The 14,355-nt window shown below is 46.3% G+C and overlaps 1 protein-coding gene across 1 annotated transcript in view; it reads left to right on the top strand.

Moving 5' to 3' along the window:
- The window catches only part of HCN4 (hyperpolarization activated cyclic nucleotide gated potassium channel 4), a 245,417-nt gene that overhangs the window by 224,930 nt on the left and 6,132 nt on the right, over positions 1-14,355 (top strand). The gene's annotated exons all lie outside the window — the stretch shown is intronic.

Raw genomic sequence — 14,355 nt, forward strand, 5'->3', positions numbered from 1 at the left:
AGTTCTGCTTAAGGCCTGCTTGAAGGAAGGCCAGAATGCAAAGTGCAATTAAAGATCATCCTAGAAGAAGCTTTTCTTGCTTTTAATATGTTAGGAATCACAGACTCAGACACCCGTCTGTCATATAAGACCTGGGGTTTAACAGCCATGCCCTTAAAGCAAGAGACTTAGAAGCAGAGTGGAATAGAGGGCCTTGAGATAACAGATCTGACCAGGGAGGAGGAAAGGGGTTGGTCGCTGGTAGCCTGAGTATGTCTATAAAGTCCAGGCTTCACCTGTCATAGTGTGCATACCCCCATAGGAGTCCTCAGGGACTGGGTTCCCTAGCGATGGACTATGTCCCCTGGCCTGTATAGCACCCTGCAGCTAACAAAGTGTTGCATCTTAGATAAAGTGATAAAGAAAAAAAATAATAAACTAAGCTAAAGGTGATTTTCTTTGTGAAGGAAAGGTCCATCGCCTTCAGACAATAGCACAAAACGAAAGACTTGCAAAGTGGAATAGGGTTATAGAAGAAGCACAGAAGGGGTGTGCCCTCTAAAGCTTTGCCAGTGTCCAATCCCCTAAAGGCACGTCTCAACCTATGGTGTATGAATACTCTGCCTGTGTCCTGTACTGTATGAATAAGATGGAATCAATGAGCCTTTTGTATAGAACTTTTTGAAAAATGTGACCAGTAAGAGTCAAAAGATATCAAGCAACAGTCAGGAACAAGTTGTCAGTGTGTCTATATTTACTATTGTATAATGCAGCAAGCAGGAGATATAAACCAGATATTATGTAACAACTGGCAACTAGAGATCAGGGAGTATGAAGAAGTAGTCTTTGTACAACTACAACGGTTCTTTTGGACCTGCGCCCCACACATCCCAGTCCAGTCATGGCCAGACTGGGCAACTTGGGTTATTTCTGAGTCATGTATAGGCAACTTAAGCTGTGCACTCCACAGCTTCATTTACAGCAGTCACATTATTGATTAATCGGTTATAGTTGTAAATTGCTCTCGTTACTTCCCCCTGGTGGAAAATAAGAGTATATCAACATTGCTCACAGAGTATGTGTGAGACATGTCTTGTTCATAACAGTAACTTGCCAGAATCAGAGGATTAATCCTTATTTTTTTCATATAATTCACCAGCAGCACATTTAAGACACTTTCAACACCACAGGCAGCAAATTAGAGTATAATTTGCTTCTGTATAATTTCAGAAATCATGGCAGAGTTGTAGGGGATTTTTTTCAGCCAAGTATTTTTCTAATCCTCAGCAATTAATGGGAACCTGTACGAAGAAAATGTGTACCACAAGCTCAGATTGAGTAGATTTCCATGCTGAACTATCAGCAAAGAGTACAAGTGTAGTAAGCCATGCAGCTCCTATATTTGTTCCTATGTTGCTAGGTGTCCACAAATTTTACCTTCACCCTACCTGAACCTGTAATTTATGCCACCACATGGTCACTTTTTTAGCCAAGAGGTCACCTGTAAAAGAAAAAAAAAAAAAAAAAAAAAAAAAAAAAAAAAAAAAAAAAAAAAAAGGTATACTTCGCTCTGATGCTTCTTTGCCCATCAGCCACTGCAAGTATTCTACACTTTTCATTGTATAGAATACTATACTTGCTTCCTCTCTGATAACTGTTGTTCCTCTAACTGCCTTGTACAACTCTACAGGCTGGGGAGCTTTTCAATACATGGGTCACAGAAAGATAAGTATCTAAACGTTTTTATTTTCATAATTCATTGGCCATTTGTTTTGATTAATTGATTAACCAGATAAAAACCTGAAAAAAGGTGTATAATTTAGTTAATATGTAAGGTTTAAAAAGCCAATTTATTCTTGAATATCTATATGCAATGGTAAATATAAATAGCCAGCTATGTGGTTAGGGAACAAAATATCTAATCCACTCTGAGAATAACAGAAGAGATATACTGTATATACACTATTAGAGGTTGAATATGGTACAGCGCTCCATTAGTCATAGGGTTATACCGCCTCCTACAAGAGTAGGACACTAGGCAGAAAAAAAAAGACTTGGCTACACCTATGGGCAGTCCTAGGTGCTATACACCCCCCTCTCTGCTATAGGTCTTCAGTTTGTTTGTTTTTTACAGAGAAGATGCCTTCAGATTACTAACAAGCAGTGTCAGAAGTATTAAAACTCCTTAGAGGAGTGGGTGCTGTGTCTGTCAAACTCAGAGAAATGTTTTTTAAGGCAAGTCAAAAGTCCCATTTTCTCTTTCATTCATTGACAGACAGCGCTCCATTATTCAGAACCATAGAAACGTCCCAAAGGAGTGCCAAAGATGAGGGGTGGGACAACGAAAAATCCCAAGGCTAACACAAGAGCCAACAGGTAACAGGAGCTCAACACAGAACAAACTGGAGCCCAACCTGAACAATACCCTTCAAGAGGGAATAAACCATCTAAACAGCAGCCTGCAAAACCTTGCAGCCAAAAAAGGCATCTGCAGATGCCAACACATCCACTTCGTAGAATGTTGTTCAAGTGTACATCTACGACGAAGTGGCCGCCTTGCAAACTTGCACAACAAACACCTGATGACAGAAGGCCCAAGAGCACTAAGCGCCCGAGAAGAATGCGCCATAACAGGGAAAGGAGAAACCCGATCCCTGACAGAATAGGCCAGAGTCATCATCTGTCTGATCCATCCAGAAATGGTCGCAGAAGAAGCAGATAGCCCCTTTCTTGGCCCATCTGTGATCACAGTGAGTCTGACCACCAAAAAAGACTCAGTGGCTGCCAAATACACCCGAATCCCCCAAACCGCAGATAAGGCAAATTCCCCAGGGACACAAGGAAGGCAACACAATGTCTTTATTCAAAGGGAAATCCGAGAAAGGAACAATGGAAAAGGGCGAAGAACCACCTTAACCTTGTGCAACACTGGGTAAGGTGTACGACACGATAACACCACCATTTCAGACACCCTGCAAGCAGCGATGATAGCCACCAAGAGGCCACCTTCCAAGACAAAGTAGTGGAATCTCCCGAATATATTGAAATAGAGGCTTTCAAGTTCAAACCCCACGTCTGTAGAAGAGACCGCACTGGTTTAACTAGACGTCAAACCCCTTAATAAGAAAGGTACGCACCAGGGAGTGCGAGACCAGGGGATTTCTGAAGATGACCACCCAGGCTGACCCCTGGCCCTTGATGGTACCTGAGGCCCATTCCTGCTCAACCCGCGTGAAGGAAGGCTGGAGTCGGAGCCACAGAGAAAGGAGGAGGATGAATGCCCAGTGACTCACACCAGGATATATGTGCTTTCCACATCTGGAGGTAGATCCTCCTAGGGGGTAGACTCCCTAGCCATCAGCAGTGGCGGAACTGCAGCACCTGGCTCATCACAGCCAGGCCGTTAAAACTAGTGACTCTAAAGCAGGATGGAATAACGGCCCTTGAGCCAGTAGATCCTCCCTGAGAGGCAGTCACCAAGGACGCCGGTGACCAGGCGCACCCGGTCGGCGTACCCAGACCGACGGGACCCATCCATAACCAATAAAATGTCTGGAATCCCAGCGGCCGTGATCCTGCACAAAAGCCACAGCAGAAGCTGGAGAGGGAGGAAAGGCATAGAGCAAACATTACCGGCCCCATGGGCCACAAGAGCGATTGAGGTGCCCACCAGAGGATCCAGTGACCTTGCCAGAAACCTTTGTATCGTTCTGTTGAGCCAGGACGCAAACAGATGTACCTCAGGAGTGCCCCATTGGAGACATATCCGATGAAACACAGCCCGGTGAAGGGCCCACCCCGTGGTCCAACCCTATCTGCCTGTCGGTATTCCACACCTGGAATGCACACACTGGAGGGGGCCGGAACAAGACATTTTGCCCACTGGAGGATACTGGCAACTGCCAGGGCTGCCAACGACCTATTTGGCCTACCCTGGTGATTGACATAAGCCACGGCTGTTGCAGTGTCCGACAGGATCCGTACAGGGAGCCCCCGAAGTCGATTCGTCCATGATGCAGACAGTCTGATCGCTAGAAGTTCCAGGCTATTGCTTGATTGTCTGGATTCCAGAGTCCAACGACCTTGAGCAGAGCCCTCCCCACCCGGACAGACTGGCATTGGTGGTCACCCTGTTCAATACAAGGGGAGAAAGGATTTACCCCACTGAAGAACTGAAGAGTGAAGCCACCAGACTAGGGAACCTCTGGTTTCCTGGCTCAGCCAAATCCCATTGTCCAGAGATCTTGGGCACTTGTCCCATTATGCCAGGATCTCCATGAAGGGAGCCTGTATGGAACTGTGCAAATGGAAACGCCTCAAAAAAGATAGATACCATCAGACCAAAACACCCACATGCAGGTCGGAAGGGAGTCCCACCTGCCGGACAACAGTAAATGAAAACGCAGCAATTTTAACATCTGGAGTTTGTCCAGGGGAATTTACACTCTGGCCAGAGCTGAAGCCCGGGTCAGGCTCAGATAATCCAATGTTCTGGAAGGGGCCAAAAGCAGACTTCAGATAGTATAGAAGCCAACTGAAATCTGTCAAGGTCTGTATAGGAGCTACGTTGCCCCTCGGGGTAGTCGAGGACTCGCAGAAGATCCAGGCAGCCCAGGACCGCACACCTCATGAACACCCAAGGAGAGGTGGCAAGACCAAAGGGCAACACCACTCGCTGATAATGCTCAGCACCCACAGCAAAACGGAGGAAGCGCTGGGTCAGGGCACATAGTGGAATGGGTAAGTAAGCATTCGTGATGTCGATAGAAGACAGAAAGTCCCCATGATGAAGGGGTGCCACCGCCGGACTCCATCCTGAACTTCTGTACCCGCACCAGGCAAGTCAGGGCCTTGAAGTCCAGAATTGGACGTACCATGCCCTCCATCTTTTGGACTGTGAACAGGTTTAAATAAAACTCCTGAAACTGTTTGGGACATCACACTCTGAAGCAACAGGGCTTGCACAGCCCCATGAGGAGAACAGCAAACAATCCAGTGACAGACGCACATTGGAAGCAAAAAAACTGTTTGGGGAACAAGGTTGGAAAACTATCTTGTAACCGGACAAAATCAAAATGCGTAATGATGTCATCCAGGGTAGCCCCTCACAATACAACTGCGGCCAAGAGGCATAGCAGACAAACTGCAGCACCTAGACCAACAGGTCCGCTGATGCAGCAAAGGTAGGGGGATTCTGTACCCCCTCCAGGTATGTCAGCTGGATCTTTAAAAGCCAGAAATTGCTCTATTGGAATCATGGTTGCCTTGAGCAGCCTAGAGACAGGGGGGTCCACTACTGGTGGAACAGTCCACTTCTGAAGGAGGGACTCCTCAAAGGGGTACCTCACAGTAAGCATTTTTGGAAGCACAAAGGGGCACTTTGGACACTCCCAGTCTTCATGGACAAATTTGGCAAAATAAGAGGGAGAAGGGAACACTTTGGCCGCGCAAGGCAACTTATGGGTGCCAAAGGGGAACCGGTCCTCCGCTGCATCTTGAAAAGTTCCCGCACAGATGTAAGAAGTGCGACAACCAGTGCCTTTTCATGCACCACTGCAGTTGTGGAGGCATCATCCTCACTCCCTGACAGGACAGGGAGCCTGGCCATCAACCCTGCAAGCTGGGCCACATCTGTGGCGGCAGAGCCAGATATAGGATCGTTTGAGACAGAGGAGGTAAGGGAGGGCGGGGGTGCCATTTACTAGGCTATATGCCTAAGCGCCACCACAAAAAAAAAAACTCAGGAGGGGGCCACCAACTGAGACGCCTGCCGCCCGAGGCCCAGCACAGGGGGCGCAGACAGTGGCCCCTCACAGGGGGGCACTGACCGAGGGGGCCACACAGGGGGGCACTGACCGAAGGCCCATACAGGGGGCGCCAACAGATGCTGCCCACACAAGGCACCACTGAGGCCCCTCACAGGGACCCAGGTCGAGGCCCCGCACAGGGAGCGCCAGGAGCACCCACACTGGGCCCACCTAACAGACTGCAAAGCCACGGCCTAAATTACGGGAGGGCTGCTGCAGGCAGTCCCCTGATCGCGGACATCACCCGGAGGGGGTAGGAAGGGGGGTGGAAGAGAAACCCGGAGGGACCGACCACCCCAGGGAGTACCCGCGTCCTACTCCACGACCAGGGAGGGAGAGGAGGGGGCCCCGTACTTACCGATCCAGCGAAGCGTGCGGGTAACGCTCCCAGACAGATCCCCATGCCACCGAAGTGGGGCGCCAGCAGCCATGAGGAAAGCTGCGACTCAGTCCAGTGGGGCCATGTCACGGCCGACCTAGCGCATAGCTGCGGTCTGCACGCGCTTACTGGCCAGACTGGGGAGACCACTGGATCTTAGTGTCCAGCCCATCGCCCAGCCCGGCAGTTGATTGTAGATCTCACCGGAGAAAAATCCAGGAAAGAAATAAAACAAACAAAAATTCCCAGGACTAGAGATCCCAGCAGGGAACTAGGTCCTTACTCCTGACTAGGCAGAAAAAAAAACTGAAGGCCTATAGCAGAGAGGGGAGTGTATACCACCTAGGACTGCCCATAGGCATAGCCAAGTCTTTTTCTGCCTAGTGTCCTACTCCTGTAGGGGGCAGTATAACCCTATGGTTCTGAATAATAGAGCACTGTGTCTGTCAATTAACGAAAGAGAAACAAAAATGAGCCCTTTATAGTACAAAAAAACAGCAGATAAACATTACTATAAGGGGTCATTTATACTGTGAAACAGTTATGGCTCGTACACACGAGCGGACTTTCCAGCAGACTTGGTCCGCCGGACTACCTGAACGGACGGACTTGCCTACACACGACCGGACTTTCCGGCAGGCTAGGTCCGCCCGTCTTTCCGACGGACTTTCGCCGGAGTTACGGCGGACTTTCAGAATGAACGGACTTGCCCACACACGGACAAGTGACAAGTCCGTTCATTTTGAACGTGACTCAGGTACGACGGGACTAGAAAAAGAAGTCAATCTTGCCGCTTTTATTGGCGAGATTGACACTTTGCGAGCCCCGTCGCGGGGCATACCAGGCCCTTAAGTCTGGTATGGGTTTTAAAGGGAACCCCCTACGCCGAAAAAACGGCGTGGGGTCGCCCTTAGAATCCATAACAGACCCCAATCCCAGCACGCAGCCCGGTCGGTCAGGAAAGGGGGTGGGGACGAGCGAGCGAGCGCCCCCCCCCCGCACCGTGCCAGGACTCATGCCCTCAACATGGGGGGGTGTGTGCTTTGGGGGAGGGGGCGCCCTGCGGGGCCCCCCCACCACAAAGCACCTTGTCCCCATGTTGATGTGGACAAGGGCCTCTTCCCGACAACCCTGGCCGTTGGTTGTCGGGGTCTGCGGGCGGGGGGCTTAACGGAATCCGGGAGCCCCCTATAAGAGGGCCCCCAGATCCCGGCCCCCCACCCTATGTGAATGAGTATGGGGTACATGGTACCCCTACCCATTTACCTAGGGAAAAAGTGTCAATAATAAAACACACTACACAGGTTTTTAAAGTAATTTATTAGACAGCTCCGGGGGGGTCTTCTTCCGGCTTCGGGGGTCTTCTTCCGACTTTGGGGGTCCCTCCGGTTCCTCTTTTCCTGGCATCCGGTTGGTTCTTCTCCGCTTTCTCTGGCCTCTTCTCCCGGTGTTCCAGTTCTTCTGCCGGCTCCTCCGCTGTCTTCATGCCGCTCATTTGCCAGCGGAGGCCCGGGCTTCTGGGCTTCTTGGCTTCTTCCGATGTTGACTAGACGGTCTCTCCAGCTGGAATGCTCTCTGAGCGCTCCGATATGACTTATATAGGCGGAGACCCCGCCCCCTTATGCCGTCACAGTCCCTGGGCATGCTGGGACTGTGACGGCATAAGGGGGCGTGGTCATTGACCATGTCAGACTCCCAGTTGAAGGGCATGCGGCCTGGCACGGTTCGCTCGCTTGTCCCCACCCCCTTTCCTGACTGACCGGGGTCTGGTATGGATTCTAGGGGTGACCCCACGCCGTTTTTTCGGCATAGGGGGTTCCCCTTAAAATCCATACCAGACCTAAGGGCCTGGTATGCCCTGCGCTCGCTGCAATAGGAAAATTTGTTTTTCCTATTGCAGCGAGCGCGAGATGCAATACCCTGCCCTTGCGTCGTATCTGGTCTGTCGGAACAGCATACAAACGGGTTTTCCGTCGGACCAGCATACAGACGAACGGGCTACATGTTTCAAATCTAGGTCCGGCGGACTTTTGGGGAAAAAAAAAGTCCACCGAAGCCTACACACGATCGGATTGTCCGCCGGACCAAGTATGCCGGAAAGTCCGACATGAAGGGTGTAAGGGGAATATAAATATTTTATATTAAAGTAATACTAAAGACAGGACTTTTCCATGGATATCATTATTTCAAATATAATGTACAATACTGGGAAACTTAATTGTAATGCCTTATATTACCTCCCATCAGCCTCCAGCTTCTCTGGGCTCAGATGCTGATCTTCCCTGTACAGAACACTTAAAGTGATTGTAAATGTTGGATTATTTTTCTTTTAAAACCATAAACGTTTTGCCCTAGATGCAGGGAAGCCAGAGGCTCCTTTTACAATCTATTGTGGTCCTGCCCTGCCATTCAGGGTTACTGAGAATAGGTTTTTACCCGACCGCATGGGCTCCCCATTGACCTTGTGCCCTAAACAGTGTTTGCTGGGGTTACTCCCAGAGCAAGAAAGTAATTGACATCAACATATTTTCCTACAGGAAACGCTGTTTACAGTTAATCAATATATAAAAGTACAGAGTCGAATGATGAAATATAAAATTATATGGACTTTTTTGCACCTTATTGTATGGACATTTAATTATGCACTTTATATGTTGTTTGATTCAATAATTTTTGATATTTGTTTATATTTCATGATTTAGCACTGCACTTATATATTTTCGTGCACATGCATATGGGGATGTGATCAGTGCTAGCAGCTGGCCTTTTGAATACCTTTCACACACAGAGTTTCTAGTACATATATAGTTACTTTTGGTTTTTGGGTAGCTTGCAAGACTCTATCACATATATATTAGCTGTTTACGATTAGACTATTATTAGCGAGAGTAAAACCTCGTACACACGATCAGATTTTCAGACAACAGTTCGTCCATTTTTTTGTTGCATGCTAGTCTCATGTCAAAATTGAAGAGGTTACTCCCCATATGAAAATTTTCGTACGACAGAATACAACTTCAGAAGTGACGTAATGTGTTGACTAGTTTTGTATGCATTCTTTCATTTCTGAGTATGCGTAGTCTTGCTCTTACGATTTTTTCCGTATGTAAACCGTACTAATTAAGCGAAAATCAGACGTTGAGTGCACGACAAAAATGTTATAGTTTGCACATCCAGCTTTCATCTGACGAAAAAACGGAATCGGCTATCGAAAGCATCATACTAACGTTCCGAAAACCGTCAGATCATTCTTCGGACGAAATTTTACTTCCAATTTTTGTATTGTGTGTACAGGCCTTTAGGCTTCAGGCCTCCCCACCCACATTTTGGGAATGGATGGTGGCTGTTAACATGTTCTTGCCTTATAAAAATATTAATTTACACACATAGAAAATGCCCAGTAAAATATCACAAAATATGGGATCATTGGCTGGACCTGGCATCTACCTCAATAGACGAAGAACCAGCAACTGATTCCGGTGCTTCTGGCTCCTCCTGCCTTCAGAGTGTCCCTATAGTAGGGTGACCAGATATCCCCGGACCAAGTCTGTCCCCAGATTCTTTAATTCTTTAAGCACCCACAAAATTCAAATACCAGTTCTTGTATGTCAGTGTTTTTTAAAATTGTATTCCACCTCTAAATCTCGTACTGATGCCAGAAAGCTGGGGACTCTTTTTCCCTTATAATAGGTAGTTTTGCAAGCAACTAAGCACAAGTAAACTCAAAAGAAATAATGCTGCGCTAGTGATAATAAATGTATCCCACCACTTAGTGTATCAATTCTTCTGTGCATATATAAGAGTGCCAACATAATGACGTGAATATACAATAATATGATACATTCATGTGGATTTCTTCTTGTAATAATATAAATCCCATGCTTGAGTGCAGTCAAATATTTAATGAAAACATCAGAAAAAAAACTTGTAACTTGAGTCTTCACAAATTCCCAAAAATCTGTGCTTTTTATCTATTCACCTCAGTGCTCCCCCATCAGAAATGCGCTCACTTCACAGAGTGTGACCTCACACTTAAGTTTGGTCAAATAAAGATTTTTAGTTACCCCAGACTAACAGATCATGCTTTCCTCCTCGTTGCTCCATTGATGTGCCTCCATTATGACTCGATATAGATGAGAGAAAAAGAGCTAGTGCTTATATCGTTTTAAACAATATTAAATTTATTAAAAAATGTGCATAGAACTCACATTTAAAAAAGGGGTGCAGTGCACCAACTGTATACAGCGTATATCATAAAACCATGATGCTGCAGCTATGTCGTGCCTTTCCATGAGAGGTGCAAAAGCGTCTTGCCAAACCAATCTGACCCTCCCCTACACGTTACATCACAGGGTCTCATGACTCATCAGGGGGAGCATCCTCTTGAACCCTGCACTCTATACGTAACACACTCCTGAGCCCTGCACTCTATACATAGCATCCTCTTGAACCCTACACGTAGCACCAGCATACAGGGGCACATTGACCATAACAGAGATGCAAATTAACCAGTGTATTAGAACATAGTAGTGATGGTGTCACCATCTGTGCAAAAGGTAAGAAATATTGCAGAGCTGCAATGAGCAAATAGCGGTGAAACCCCCTATATATAATCATAATAAAATGTAAAATATGTACATCAATTGTACATTATTGTTATATATAGAGGACGTCGCCACTATTTGCACATTGCGGCTCTGCAATATTTCTTACCTTTTGCACACAGTGTGACACCATCACTACTATGTTCTAATACACTGGTTGATTTGCATCTCTTATTGTATGTAGGGGGTTTCACCATTATTTGCACATTGAAGCTCTGCAATATCTCAAAATATTTTTGCAGAAGGGGTGACCCCATCACTACTATATTGCAATACATTGGTTGATTTGCACTGGATATTCATTTATAGGTTTTACCATTGCACTCATAAGTCCATTTGTAGGATTGTAGGGTTGTGCTGCATTTTTTGGCTTTTTATTGGTATACAGATGCCAGGACATACTCGCCATTGTACGCCATAAAGAAACCTCCACTGGCTGACCACGCCCACTTGCTGGCCCCACCCTTTTTGGTCATGCCCACAGGTGTGTGGTAGCAGCGGTGTGCTGCATTAGCGCCCTCGCTTTACCTCATGCACAACCATATCAACCCCCAAATAAATTGTCTAGAACTGCCCCTACTTGGATTGGATTTGAATTTTACGGGCCCATCCCTCCCAAGTTTTTTCTCCATCTTATCTTCTTAACATTTGGTAGTCATATCCCCAAAAAATATAAGTAGTATCTTTTTTTTTTTTTTTAATCTCATGGACAAAATGTGAGCAATAACGTATATATCATACAATCATTCCATAAACACATACCACATACACTGCAAATATAATTTGAGGAAAATAGTTTACCATTTGCAAATAAGAAAAAAAAAAAAATGTCCCCGGATTTAATTTAAAAAATCTGGTCACCTTACCCTAGAGCAGTGATGGCGAACCTTTTTGGGCCCAAGTGCCCAAACTGCAATACAAAACCAACTTATTTTCTTCAAAGTGCTGAGCGGCACTATGAAAAAGGTATACATCGGTCGGTGCAGGGATAGGCACGGACCAAGGCTGTGGCGAACAAGGTTTCCCAATGACACTAATAATGAGGCCCAATGACACCAATGATGGGGTACAATGTTTACCAATGATACCAATAATGAGGTCCAATGACACCAATGATGGGGCACACTTCCCAGAACTGCTTTTTAAAATTTTTTTTTTAATCCAAATTTTGGGGGTTAATCTAGATCCTAACCAAGGGACAGGACCAGGATGAAGGAGTTGAAACCAGACAGAAAGGAGTTGAAAGAGGAAGGTACCCACCGGCAGGTGATAAGCTTGAGCCTCTGCCTCTAAGAAGCAGGACACCACGGACTGATAAGATACACAAGAAAGGTAGCTGGATGGCCGCACACCAAGTTAACACCTTTAGCTAGCTAGCTGTTCTTTTTGTACCTCTTCTGTCCATGGACTGACTGTTTTGGATTTTACTCAAGTTTGCACAATAAAGGTGTTAATTCGACGTCCAGCTACCTTTCTTGCTTGTCTGCAGGTTTGCAGAGCTAGCACCTGATGTCTGAGAGTAGGGCAGGCGATCCATGGGATAACATGCCTGGAGTGGTGTGTATCCTTTTTGCTTTGGACTAATAAGATAACAACTGTACATAATGTCCACTCCACATTAACATGTCACCTGTCTCCAGTGTCTCAGGTAGCTCATTCCTGCCCGCAAGTCTCTTCTGATCCCAGCCGCATGTTCTCTCATTCACGCCCAGAACGTCACCGCTGACCCCAGAGATTTTTGGATTTCTGCCCGCATGTCACCGCCGCTTGTTCTTAGTCACGCCCACCTCGGACACGTCACCGCTGGTCCTAGAGACCGGTGGGCAGTGCGATGTGGAAAATTGGATGCCAGTGTGTGCATTTCTCATTTTTCCTGGCGTACCCGCAGAGAGGGCTCAGCGTGCCGGCTGTAGCACACGTGCCACAGGTTCGCCATCACTGCCCTAGAGCAAGCTGCAAAGTATAGTACAGCGTGCCCCTATAGCAAGGTAAAATATCTTCTGCCTTTAGAGTCACTCACTTTCTTCTCCTGCCCACTACTACATGTCCCATGAGGCATTGCTCCTCAGACATCCACAAGTTCTCAGGCACCTAATGACATGTATGGATGGTGTACTGAGCTGTATGTATGCTGCACTGTATTTTCTGATATGTAAACAAATAATGCATTCTGTATGCAGGCCAACTAATCGGCTGACCAACTAATCAATTATCAAAATAGTTGACAGCTATGTTCATAGTTGATTATGTCGGTCAGTTGTTTCAGCCCTAATCTAAACACTTCTTATACAGACGGCCTTCCTAACTAAAAGTGATCATGATTTTAACAGGTAGCCTGAACCTACTCATCTTTTGTGCAGTAATGTGCATTACACTAAGGCTGCCTATTAAACATATCAAAATTCAAACAGGTGCATGTGCCAATTTATGTTAAGCAGCTCACCAAAACACACAGTAGTGTGTAACTGTCCATTGCAATGCATGCATATTGTGAAGGTGTATTGCGTTGCCATTAGGTATGACTGGCACTGCACAAACATTTGCATGTTGCGCTAAAATCCATGTTCCAACAGCACAAGCGTAAACCTAGCCTAAATGTTGCCTCGTCCTGAACTTTTAAATTGTGAGTAAGCTTCCATGCAGAATTTGTACCTATAATAAGGCTTACCCAGAGGTACTGTAAATATCTCCTAAACGTGCACGATTTAGGAGATATTTAATGTTAATGCAGCCGGTGACGCCGGCAGAGCATGCTCTCTGAAGAAATAGCAGCCTGAAACGTTCCTTCAGAGTCCTGTGCCGTAAACAGCCACTCCCACGCGCATGCGTGGGAGTGGCGTCATCACGGCTCCGGCCACTCACACAGCTGGAGTCTGCTAACCTGGAAGGAAGACCGGGTAAAGATGGAAGCCTTGTCAGTGGTGACAGCTTGTCGCTGGAAGGGCTTTGTTCTGCTAAGTTTAACATAACGTTCTAGTATGCCAGCGCATTATGGCTTTACTTTATTTTTTTTGCAACCTGCACACACGCACAGCTGTTTACTACCGCCTTAACACTATCCCTATCTCGTGAAAAAAGCCTTAAAAACTGCACCAGCCCAAAATGTACTTTGAATTAGGATTAGTCTAGTACGTTCTATGATTGTAAAGGCCTACTTAAATTTGCTTCTAATTAAACTGCGCATAAACTTTTCTGTCTTTTTATTTAAAGTCAAAATAAGATCAAAAAGTTAAATGTTATAGGGAAAAGAAAAAATTAATTGTGCCCCAGCAATGTCCTAGAAAATGTACCCTTTTCCTGGAATTGCTCATAAAAAAATAGTTTACTTCCTAGTATGTGAGGTTTCCTAGACCAGTGTTTCTCTACTCCAGTCCTCAAGGCGCCCCAACAGGTCATGTTTTCAGGATTTCCCTCAGATGAAACGGCTGTGGTAATTACTAAGGCAGTGAAACTAATCAAATCACCTGTGCAAAATAATGGCTAGCCTGAAAACATGACCTGTTGGGGTGCCTTGAGGACTGGAGTTGAGAAACAATGGCCTAGACACCCATTTTGTAGCCTCATAGCTGAATATCTGCAGTGTAAA

This window comes from Aquarana catesbeiana, linkage group LG03 (genome assembly GCF_042186555.1).
Source record: "Aquarana catesbeiana isolate 2022-GZ linkage group LG03, ASM4218655v1, whole genome shotgun sequence".
NCBI classification, from domain to species: Eukaryota; Metazoa; Chordata; class Amphibia; order Anura; family Ranidae; genus Aquarana; species Aquarana catesbeiana.